At 48.3% G+C, this 11,927-nt stretch overlaps 1 long non-coding RNA gene across 1 annotated transcript; it reads left to right on the plus strand.

The window, feature by feature from the left end:
• Window positions 1-1,869: 1,869 nt before the first annotated feature.
• LOC132248528 (uncharacterized) lies at window positions 1,870-5,469 on the plus strand. Its single transcript, XR_009459743.1, has 3 exons — window positions 1,870-2,712; window positions 3,150-3,270; window positions 4,743-5,469. It is a non-coding gene; the product is annotated as an uncharacterized LOC132248528 (long non-coding RNA).
• Window positions 5,470-11,927: the final 6,458 nt, after the last annotated feature.

Raw genomic sequence — 11,927 nt, forward strand, 5'->3', positions numbered from 1 at the left:
AAGCTTCTAGCCTGAGCCACTGCAGGCATGTGCCTGCATTTCTGGAATGTCTGTGTGATTACAAACCGGTTTAGCCTAGCCAGGTTAGACTAACCTGCAAAGACTGAATCAATTCAGACTCAGGCTTTTTAAATGTCTGTCTCTAGCCCATATGTTTTGAGCTTATGCTCCTTGTTTAACTAAAAAGTAAAATGCAAAGAATTTCAAAACTGGCCATCCCTCCCATTAGGGAGTAACTCTGCTCTTTTGATACTGTATGAACAAATCTACAGGAAACTTTCTAAACTTTGCTGAAAAAATAACTAGTATAGCAGAGGAACAGCTACAGAGACAGTCAGAATTCCTGTTTCCCTTTCCACAAGATCATTTTTTTTATATAAACTAAGATTACTACTTGCAGAAAGGTGTTCATTGTTAATTGTAAACTCTTGCATTGTAGCATTCCTCATTTCCCCTCCACCCCCATAACATTATACATATTAAAAATAAAATAGTGGGAAAATAGTGCGATTGGTTCTTAATTTTTACCATGCATTTTCATTACAAGATGACTTGGGGGACTATTGCGATGAACTCTAGGTCCAGATCCAGATGTGCAGATATGTGCCATTTGTAGTCCCACAAACCTCTTTGCATTGCCACTAACTGCATGTGTTGTACATTAAACCATGCTCCCAGTAGCAAAAAAAATAAGTCCCTGAAGAAAACAGCTGTACAAAGCTCACCAAGGTGACATGTACCAGGACAAATGTAGAGATGGGGGAGCAGGCAGCCCAGAATCTATTTCCTGGACTGGCTGCTCCCCTGTCTCCATGTGCCTCAGTCTGTGGCCCTGCTGCAGAACCTCCACACTGAGGCACACTGCACCCCAGCCAGCCATGGAGCAGCTCCCCTGTCTCAAAGCTGCTTGCTCCCCCATCTCGAGACATGCTGCACCCCAGCCAGCTTGGCAACGGCTGGCTGCAGGCCTCTGGGTGCCTCAGAGCAGGGGCTCCACAGCACAGAGATGCATGCAGCTGTCACGGTGCTGCCGCAGCCACTTCCAATCCCAAGGCACTTTGGGTCTGGGCCAGTTTTAGGCTCTGCTGCCACAGCAGGCAGCTCTGGGCAGGGAAGCAGGCAGCTCCCCAGTCTCCATGTGCTGTTCCTTGGCTGGCTGAGGTACAGAGTGTCTGTCAGCTAGCCCTGCACTGAGGCACCCTGTGTCCTAGCCAGACCCCCGCTGCAGTACATGGAGCACTGCGGTACAAAGTAGTGGCATATATTTGTGCTGCTACTATTTGTGCTCCTGCATGCATGCCCCTGCTCTTGTGGACATGGCCTAGGAGTGTAGCATTTCCAGCCCAGCAATGTTACAGATAGCCAGGCAGTAACCCTTGAAGCCTTTCCTTCTGCCCTTGAGATCTGCTGTGTGGAATACTGACTACCTTTCTGTGCACTTTATGTGCTTCTCTGTATTTCTTTAAGTAAGAGAAAGAGGTATTCAACTGGAATTTGTTTGTATTATATAGCTTCTACTTCTGCTTTTGCCATTATCAAATATCAGCTTTATTTCTGTTCCCCAGCCAAGTTCTTTTCATATTTTCCAGATCACTCCAGTGTCTGCACCCAGTGCCCCAAGAAGGTTTAATGAAGTCAGGAATACTTTTTGAATAAGCAAGTACTTCTGATTCCTTTCCTCTTTTTCTATAAAAGAAATAGTAAAGAAATGAATGGCAAACTTTGGCTCTAACTAGTCCTCATTCTCTCTCTGACATCCCCAAGAGTTTTGTCTGAAATGAAGGGAGAAGACCGTTTTTCTGGGAGATAAAAATTAACTGCACTGCTCCTGGCTGGGTTCTCTGGGTGAGAGAGAAGCTTTGGAGGAGCTCTAGCAGGATAAAGACATCTCTCTGTGTGATATATAACCTTCCCCCAAGGTCAGGCTCACTCGTCTAACCCCTTAATTGTAGGGCTATAAGAAAAGGAAAATGCTTGGGAATCCTGCTGAACATAGGTGGTTTGAATTGGGACTGCCATCTGTAGTAGCTCAGATAGTCTTAATCTCTCCTAGACTGACACTTGGATATGAGTCCTTTCATCTAGATCCCAGCACCCATTCCAGTTGCAGAGAGAGAGTGCACCTTCTGAGAGCTTCTGATCTGTAACTTCGGGACAGTGGTAGAATGTAACCTACAAATTTCATACACGGTAGAATTTTTGTTCAACTTCTGATGACCAAGGAAACAGATTGGAGCCAGCTGATGAATCCCACTGTGTTCTGACTGATCAGCCTTATTCATGTTGGCTTCTCCTTACAGCTCCAAGTCCCTTCATGTTTCTGCGTGTCTGTGGCAGCGGAGGTCGATTGGCCATGACTGCAGCCAAGCCGAGGCTCCCCGATGGCGACCCAGAAGCACGTCAGGCACATTGGGGATGCTGGCCCCAGGTCCAGCCCAGCTAATAAGGACCCACTGGGCCTGTCGGGCTGGGTGGAATGTGGCAGCACAGCCTAAAACTGGCCCAGACCCAAAGTGCCTCGGGATTGGAAGTGGCTGCGGCAGCACCGTGACAACTGCATGTTGGAGGGGAACCACAGCAGCAAGCGACTCTCACCATTGCCAGCTCAGAGGAGCTGGAGCACTTACCAGGAAGCAGGGACTGGGCCTTGGCAGTGGCAGTGGCAATGACTGGAGGTGGGCCAGGATGACCTGCAGACACAACAGCATAGCTGTGAGTACAGAAGCTGAGCAGAGGGGAAGGAGAGCTAACTTTCCCTAGCCTCAGTGCACAGACAGTGTTTTGATATGGACTTTTACCTCCTGAGTGGAGGAAATATACCAGCACGAGGGATTTTGGTAAACACTCTTTACCTGTATCGTCACCTGGGAGACGCTAGGTGGGGTGTAGGGGAGGTGGAGCCCTGAGACGCAGGACCCGTGGTGTCCATGTGAAGGCTGTATGGGGGCATGGAAGATCAGCCTCTCTATTTTCTATAACACCAAAAACATGGCAGGTGAGAACTTATAGCACCCGCGCAGACACCCGAACCAGCAAACTGTTTATGCACCGGAGAACAAATATACCCTCTCCGGGCAAGAAGTCCCACCAGTCATCAAAGGACAAGCATGGAAGGTTACACTGTCTCATAATCTACCCTTCTGTTTTAGGTCACAGTAATGGCTGTGGTGGCATCCCTACTGGCTTAGACTATAGGCTTTCCTTTGTTTGTAACAACCCTGGCCATGTGTGACAGCTAATGGCAGTACACCAGAACCTACAGTCTTCCAGGTATGGTTTCTCACTTCACTTCTCATAGTGATACCCTTTGTTTCCCCTTCCCGTCTAGAACAGTCCTTTTCAAACAGGGATATGCATATCCTTGTGGTTATGCAGTGCTTTGCCAAGGGGTATGTGCAAAAATTTTATCTTTTGTCAATATAGGCGCATCTACACATCACCCAATGGCGACCTAGTGATGTGCTATGTTATTGCATGGCTTGCTACGGTGATGTAATGATCATGTGTGTCTACACGTGATCACTAGCTATGTTGTAGCACTGCACTCCCCAGGTATAGCACACCGCTATGGCAATGTGGCAGCGAAATCTACCCATGAACTGCACGCATGGTGCAGTACCCGCCCATACTGAGCGATGCTTTAGTACTTCCAAAAGGAAGTACTAGAGCACAGCACTGTAGCCACATCTCCATATGGCGATGTGTAGATGCACTCTATATGGTGAGTAATGATGTTGTTGTGCTTTGACATTGGTATTGATGGTCTTCCAATGAATGAATGTATAGAGATGCTTCGGGCATAGAGGGTATGATTTACTTTCACTATTTTTCAAGTAAAGGGATATGGTTCCAAAAAAGACTGAATGAAAACCACTGTTCTAGAATTTTGGAAGATATTGGTTTTTTTCATCTGTTGGTTAGAAAATGGCTTTTTGTAGTGCTGGGGTTTTTTTAATAGTAGAGGTTTTTTTCCCTTTATTTTCTAAAAGTATACAAAAATCTAAAGATCCCTAAATTCCTGCCTTTAAATTTCTGATTCTTAAAAGAACAACCAAATGTGCCATCTCTGGAAATGACTCTTTCTGTGCTTACAATGGCAAGAGAGAAACCTTGTGTTTTGGAATTCATGTGTGGAAACTAATAGCATAACAAAGTAATGAGTACTGTACCTACAGTCACTCTCCCTTGCACTTGCTGTTGAGCATGTTGTTGAATGGAATGTAACTGGAAGATTATTGCCCTTGCCATATCTTCTGGGGCAGAAGTATAGGTGTGGCTGTTATCAGAAGGGAAGTTAGTGTCTTCAAAAAATGTAGGCCCCCGTTCAGTTAAGGCTCTTAAACTTCTGTGCATATTTTAGACCTTAAGTCAAGGGATGTATTTGTGAGGTTCAGAATATACAAGGGCTGAAGCATTTTGCTGGATGAGGTCCTGACTCCAAATGTTACCTGAGTTTCTAGCATTTGAGGTTTTATTTAACTTTGTATTCTTGGAATATAACATGCATTGACATAATTTTGTAACTTTAAAGTCACATTAAATAAAGTGTGAGTGCAAGAGGGAGAGAGAGAGTAGCTACAATCTACCTGAAATAATGCAGAATTTCTGGAAGATGGCTCCACTGTATGTAAAAATTTAATATGGACCCAGGCTGCTGTCACTTGTTTTCAGCGGGGATAAGCAGCCAAAATGGTTCCCTTTGCCAGAGAAACTATCCATATGATCACTCTTTTTGCACACAGAGCAGGGGGCAACCAAAGAACAAGGGGTCTGCAGTCATCTCTACGTCCCAGGATTACAGCTAAAACAGCTCCTTGGAACAAGAGGCAGCACTGGCTAAAATACTGTTTAAATTCATAACCAGCACAAAGTGGAGTTCACAGGACACTGAAGATTGTTTCCCACAACCTGAAACAGGCTGTCAACAGTACGTCTAAATATGCATCACCATGGTAAAATACAGAATTAAGAGTTATAAATTTGTTCTTAATCAAAGGGCATTTTCATCAAGCTACAGAAAAAAACGCAAGGCCCGAGAAGCAAACTTTGGTGGCAGGAGAGACATGTATTCAATCCCAATCTGAACTAGACTTCCCTGTATCTTATATGGGCTCTGCCCTTCTTATTTTGGGATTGGCTATGGCTTGCATCACTAATCTTCACATTTCACACAATTAAAAATCCATTACAATGCTGAACTGTCACCACAACCACAGATGGCATTGCATATTTTGCACTTACATAAACTATGTACCTAGCTGCACCTGTTTGGCAAGCTATGCCTACCATTTTCTGGATGGAAACATGCCCCAGTCTTGCTTGCTTTGTCTGAGGTGTGGCAACTTTCATTTGACGGGGAAAAAGAAGAATGCAGCACTTTCTAGGAAGTTTATTGTGCAAACAAAAGCTAGTGACTGGAAACAATTAAAATATGATTCTTGCCACTGCCAGATCTCTTTGCTGCTAAGGTCGCCAGCTTTCCTTTATGGTTTCTTTCTCTGATAAGGTACTTAAACAATTAGATCATGTGTAGACAAAATGAGGGGCACGTGTGCACGACACTTTTAAAGCGGGTTAAATGCTTTTGCACTGCTTGAAAGGTGTTGGTGTTTGCGCGTGTTGGAGGCGCATTGTGCAGTAATTCCAGCTGCTGTAGCAAATTCGGCGGCGTTATGTGCTCTAAATGACTTGGGGCACAGCAAACTGAAACTCCTCTAAGGAGTTTTAGTTTGCTGCTCTACAGCTGCAGAGCAAAGCGCTGGGCTCTTTGCAGCTCAGCGGCTCTGCAAGAAGCCCTGCAGGCAGCCTAGCATTAGGCCAGGAAAGCAGGCTCCGCCCAAGAAAAAAAAAAGCAGCAAGCCTGACATTTATTTTTTCTTCCCCTGGAGCCTGACTGCCTGCTTGAGCTGCACAGGGTGCTTCCCGCTGTGGTGCCCCCCCCCCCAGGACCGCCTGAGCTGGGTGCCTGTGGGCGGGTGCCACCTGGGGGCGGGCGGGGTGCTGCTGCTCTGGAGGGAAGCACTAGTTGCTCCCTTGCTGCAGCCCAGGAACTACTCCACCCACCAGCAGCTTGCCCTCCCCTCCCTGCTGCCGGAGAGGCAGGTAAGTCCGGGTGTGTGCATGACACGGGGGTTTAAAAGGCCCTAAATTGAAGAGGTGTTTTAAAAAACTCACTGCTTCAATTTAGGGCCCCCGTTTTGTCTACACACGCCCTTAGAAGTCTGTGTCAGAAGGTCCCTCTCTGTCTCATGGTTGCTTAGGGCCAACAGCTTAAGGGGGAAAATGCCATCTCAGAGACTGACCTTATGCAAGCAAAGGAGAGAGAGACAGCTCTTCTGTTTATGCCCTTATTACAGAAAACACCAGGAGAGGTTCTTTCCATCTAGCATGATGTAATCTATTTCACTGGAGCAAAGACTGTCAAATATTAAGGAGTAGAGATGCTTGTGGTATTAATACTAATTGCAACAGAAGAGAAAGTGAGGCACAATCAGCTGCACTATGCATACCATGATACAGGGGCCCACATGGCTATGGCCTGTACCTCAGCAGTGCACTTCCCTAGTAATTACACTAGCAGCCAGGGTATGTGTGGGTGAACTGAGTAAGTCTCACAAGTCTCACCAGGCTTTCTATACTCTTTGCCTCCTGCTGTATGGAGTCATCTGAATCAAGGTGCTGGTGGGCCAGAGCAGTGGGCTTTGACGTTCATAGATTCATAGATTGTTAGGGACTAGAAGGGACCTTGCAGATCATCAGGTCCAGCCCCCCTGCTCTAGGCAGGAAGGCAACTGGGGTTAGGTGATCTCAGCGAGGTGACTGTCTAGTCTCCACTTGAAAACCTCCAGGGTTAGGTGACTGCACCACCTCTGGAGAGAGTTTATTTCAGTCTGGACACCCTGAAGTATCCTTCCAGGAGTTTGTACCCATTGGTCCTGGTCTTCCCCAGGGGTGCCCTAATAAACAGTTGTTCACCGAGCTCCTGATGCATTCCTCTGATAGCATTAAGCCGCTATCAGGTCCCCTCTCAACCTTTTCTTCTTTAGGCTAAAGAGGCCCAGGTCCCTCAGCCTTTCTTCGTATGGCTTGCCTTGCATATGGGTGGCTCTTTTCTGGACCTTCTTAAGTTTTTTCACATCCTTATTGAAGTGCAGCACCGAAAACTGGATACAGTACTCCAACTGCAGTCTCACCAGTGCTGAGTACAGTGGGAGCATCACTTCCTTAGATTTACACAAGATGCATCAGTTGATGCATACCGGTGTGTTGTTTGCCCTGTGGACCACCGCCTTGCACTGACAGCTCATATTTATGTGATGTTCAATTATTGCCCCCAGGTCCCTTTCAGCTGTGGTGCAAGTCAAGCTGTCACTACCAAGCCTGTATGTATGTTGAGGGTTGTTTGCCCCCAGATGGAGCATCTTCCACTTGAAAGTGTTAAACTTCATCTGGTTCCGGTCTGCCCAACTCTAGAGCCTGTCCAGGTTCACTTGTATCTGTCACCTATCTTCTGATATGACCACACTGCCCCATAACTTGGTGTCGCCTGTGAACTTGGCCAGTAAGTTTTTCCCTCCCCAATCCAAATCATTGATAAAGATGTTGAAAAGCACCGGTCCAAGCATGGACCCCTGAGGGACACCACTGGCCACTTCACGCCAGGATGACACAGATCTGTTCATGAGAACTCTGTGGGTCCTACCCTGGAGCCAGTTTCGCACCCACTGAACCACTGAGCAGCTGAGCCCACAATCTTCCAGTTTTCCCACAAGGATATTGTGGGATACTAGATCAAAACCCTTTTGGAATTCTAGGTATATAACGTCTACCACGTCTCCCATGTCTAGGTGGTGAGAGACCTGGTTGTAGAAGGAGATGAGATTGGTAAGACAAGACCTACCTATGACAAACCCATGCTGGCTGTCATTCAGAAATTAATATTAATTAATATCTCATTAAATGCAGGGCAGAGTTCACATGTCTTAGACCAGGGGCGGGCAATTATTTTGGGTAGAGGGCTGCTTACCGAGTTTTGTCAAACTGTCCAGAGTTGCACGGGTAGCCTTGCCCCTTGTCAGGTGCCCTGCCCCTGGTTTGCCATCTTGGGACCTGAATTCCCACCCCTAACATCTGCCCTTTGCCACTGGAAGTCCCTCTCCTTGCCTCTGGAAGTACTCCTTTTGGATAAAAGGGTTTACCATCTTAGGGGGAAAAAAACAAATTACATACTAAAAACCAAACACGCATAATAATATATTTTAATTTAATTAACAAATATATTTTTGTCCTAATCTGTGGGCATTTGTTGTGTATAGGCAGAAGTGATTGCATATGGGGTATGTGGGGATGCCTGTGGGTATGGATGTTGGTATGGGAGCCATGTAGTGCAGAGTGGCTGGGCAGGAAAGTGGGGAAAGCAGCAGGGGGGAGTGGAAGCAAGCGGAAGCATGGGGCCTGCACTGTTGCAATTAAAAATGGGGTGCTTGGTGCTTAGGAAGACTGACATGACACTTCCATTGATAATCAGCAGAAAGGCTTTATTAACTAAAAAAGGAGCTATATAGGAAAATGACAGGTAAGCCATTGCAATCTACAAACAAAACAAGCTATAATCAAACCAGTATATTTCTAGCCATAATAGTGGTTTCCTCACCAGCACAGGCAAGGAAACGGTCCTGATCTTTGCAGCCTCTCACCAGGTGTGGATCCATCACTGAGGGTGGTCAGCTGGGTGCAGGTTATGATGGGTCAGTGTGGTGTTTCCCTTCTGATATGAGCGCATATTGCTGACAGCTCCATCCTTCCCTTAGTCTTCAAAGCATATTTTTCTTGATGGGTTGAAGATTAGGGTCCAGATAAAACTGACAATGTAGAGGTCATTGTCCTTTAGTTGTGGAGTAAATGTTAGCCTTTTGGATCCATCTCTGGTTGTTGTGGGTGAAACTGATATGCTATGCACAAAACCCCTTGATCACTCTGGAGGTTTGTCATTTGCTTAACTATAGTGTGGCTTGATTGCTTGAGCCCAACACCCTAAACCGGAGGTATACTACTTGATTTAATTGCAGTAGGACTTGATTACTTGACTTGAGCACCTTAGACCCTGAATTTTAAGGCACTGTATAGGTTGTTGTGATAACTGGGCAGAACCCAAAATATTTTCCATCTGGTACAGACACCTAGATTGGTGAGGGATCTGGTAACAAGGAAGAGGCAATCACATTGAAAGGGGAACTTATTCATAATCAGTTTAGAGTAGTTGGGCATGGGATGTACTTGATACCAAAATCAGAGATGAGATTAACTGTATTGTTATGTTTCAGATGGCCCCCGTCATGAGGTTTACATTCTTGTGCAAAAGGGCAATGATACTATAATTTAGTCATTTGAATTCTGCACATAGGCCCAGACAAGCTCTGTGTCCAGCATGCACCAGTGTCCCAGGGCCAGCGCTGGCGGAGCCCAGAGCAGGGCAGTAGGAGCGCGGGGCACAGGCTGGTAGGGGTCTATGGAGATGGGCTGTGGGGCACCAGCAGGGAGAGGGGGGAGCTAGTCCGGCTCCGTAGAGCCACTGCTGGCTGAGACCCCGCAATTCTGCTGCCCTGCTCTGGGCCCTGCTGGCGCAGGCCCCACACTCCTGCCCACCTGCTGCTGGCTCCCATGCACCCATTTACTCCCAGTGTCCCCTGCCCCAGCCCTGTGGTACAGGCGAGGAGCAACGCACAGTCCTGACCCCACACTTGCCTGCAGGAAACAAGCTGGTGTTCAGTGCGGGAGAAAAGCACCCCCACCCCCTTGGCTGGTGCCCCATGCTGCAGCCGCTCACAGCCCACGTAGGACTGTCCTCCCCCTCTGCCACATCACTGCCACCCTGAGGGGCAGTGGTGGCAACAGAGCAGACACAGGCAGCCCCACGTGGGTTCTGAGCGCTGGCCACGGGGAAGGGGAGCAGCTGCTTTGCCCCCCGTGCTGAGCACCAGCTCATTCCCTGCCACTGTTGCTAGCCTGGGCCCTACACCAACTCCAGGCTTGCTCATCGAGGTGGAGGCGTGGCAGCAGCACCAGCCCAGCAGAAGCTGCTGCTTGGTGCAGAGGAAAGCAGCCACCCTGCTCACCACCACTGGGCAATGTTTGCTACAGACATCCGCCCACGGCCCACACCACGCTAGGCTGTGGTGTGGCTGCTTCACCACCGCCTCTGTGCTGCCCAGAGGCTGCTCCACTGCTGCCATGCTGGGCAGCACAGAGGCAGTGATGAAGCAGCCATACCACAGCCTAGTGTGGCATGGGCTCCGCGCAGGTGGCTGCAGCAAACACTGCCTGGCAGCAGTGAGTGGGGGGCCGCTTTCCTCCACACTGAGCAGCAGTTTCTGGGGAACAAGCTGGTGCTCAGCTCAGGGGAAAGCTGCCGCTCCCCTTCCCTGTGGCCAGTGCCCCATGCTGCAGCTGCTTGGAACCCACGCAGGGCTACCTGTGCCTGCTCTCTATTGCTACTGCTGCCCTACAGGGCGGTGGTGATGTGGTGGAGAGGCAGGACAGCCCCACATGGTCTGCAAGTGGCTGCAGCAGGGAGCACCAGCCATGGGGAGGGGGGCGCTTTTTCCCTGTGATGAGCTCCAGCTTGTTCCCTGTGGGTGAGCGCTGCTTCCCGCCTGTACCGCAGCACTGGGCTGGGGCACTGGGAGTGAACAGGCACGTGGGAGCCAGCAGCAGCTGGGCAGGAGTGTGGGGCCCATGCTGGTGTTCTGGGGCAAGTGCCCGCAGGGCCCAGAGCAGGGTGGCAGGAGCACGAGGTCCCAGTTTGCAGGAGCCTCTCCCTGCTGGAGCAGCCCAGTCCAGCTTGAGAGACCCCAGCCAACAATGGAGTGTAGTTTTCTCAAGTATTTTACTATTTCTGCTTCCTGTATGAGCCAATGTCAAAAAAATTTCCACCTCAGATTATCTACTGTATGGCTAAGTAAAGGTAGTCTTTGCAGGTTAGTCTAAGCTTCATAGATTGAACTGATAAGGAAGTAAACAGATATGCACTTTTGATTCCAGAAATGCAGTCACATGTCTGCAATGGTCCAGGCCAGAAGCCAGGGGGTGCTAGAGCATGTCTGCCTGCTCAAGTGCAGCAGACAGGCTAGACCACTCATTGTACTAGCCTACTCACTCTGCAAGGAGTGGCTTGTGGTGGAGGTGCCAAAGCACCCAGGGATGCTGGAGGACTGAGTTAACTTGAATCTGGAGGGGACCTGGAACAGAAGTTCAATAAACTGATTTAACCTAAATCAGGTAAATATGATACTACATCCATCCAGATTTATCTTAAACTGGTTTCAGCCATTTTGAAAGTGGTTTATGTGTACTGAACTTCTGTTATGTTACAGATTTGAACTGGGTTCTGTTGGGACCCAGGGCAGCCGGCCAGCAGCTCTCCCTGACTCCCACCCGGGCAGATAAGGGTCCGGGGCCTTAGAAGGCCGTCAGGCGGGTACTTGTGACGCTTGGAGTGGAATTAATTAGGCGGACACTTATCGGTTGCAAAGCAAGATTATTTACTCACGCCGTCAAGGCGGTGAATAGCGGAGGTCAGAGATACTTGGTTAGTTCCAGCTTAAGGTTCGAAGGTCGGTCTGCATAAAAGTTCTTTGGTCGGGCAGATAAACGGAGAAAAAAATCGGGCCGGCAGGTCGTTGATTTACGTCTGATAAGGTCGAGACGGGGGAGACTGACAAGCGATCAATTTGTCAGTTATTCTCACGCGTACGTTCAGAGGTTTTTTCAGGTGTGTGTGCGGAGGTCTCCCGTTCTTCACGGAAGTGAAGACGGGTTTTATTTGTGTAATAGCCAATTGCTTTTCGCCACGTCATAAATTTAATTAGAATCGCCAATTATCTAGCGGTCTTTGCTAGGGTGTTATCATAGGGACACTCCCGGACACT

The sequence above is a fragment of the Alligator mississippiensis genome, chromosome 2 (genome assembly GCF_030867095.1).
Source record: "Alligator mississippiensis isolate rAllMis1 chromosome 2, rAllMis1, whole genome shotgun sequence".
Lineage (NCBI taxonomy): Eukaryota > Metazoa > Chordata > Crocodylia > Alligatoridae > Alligator > Alligator mississippiensis.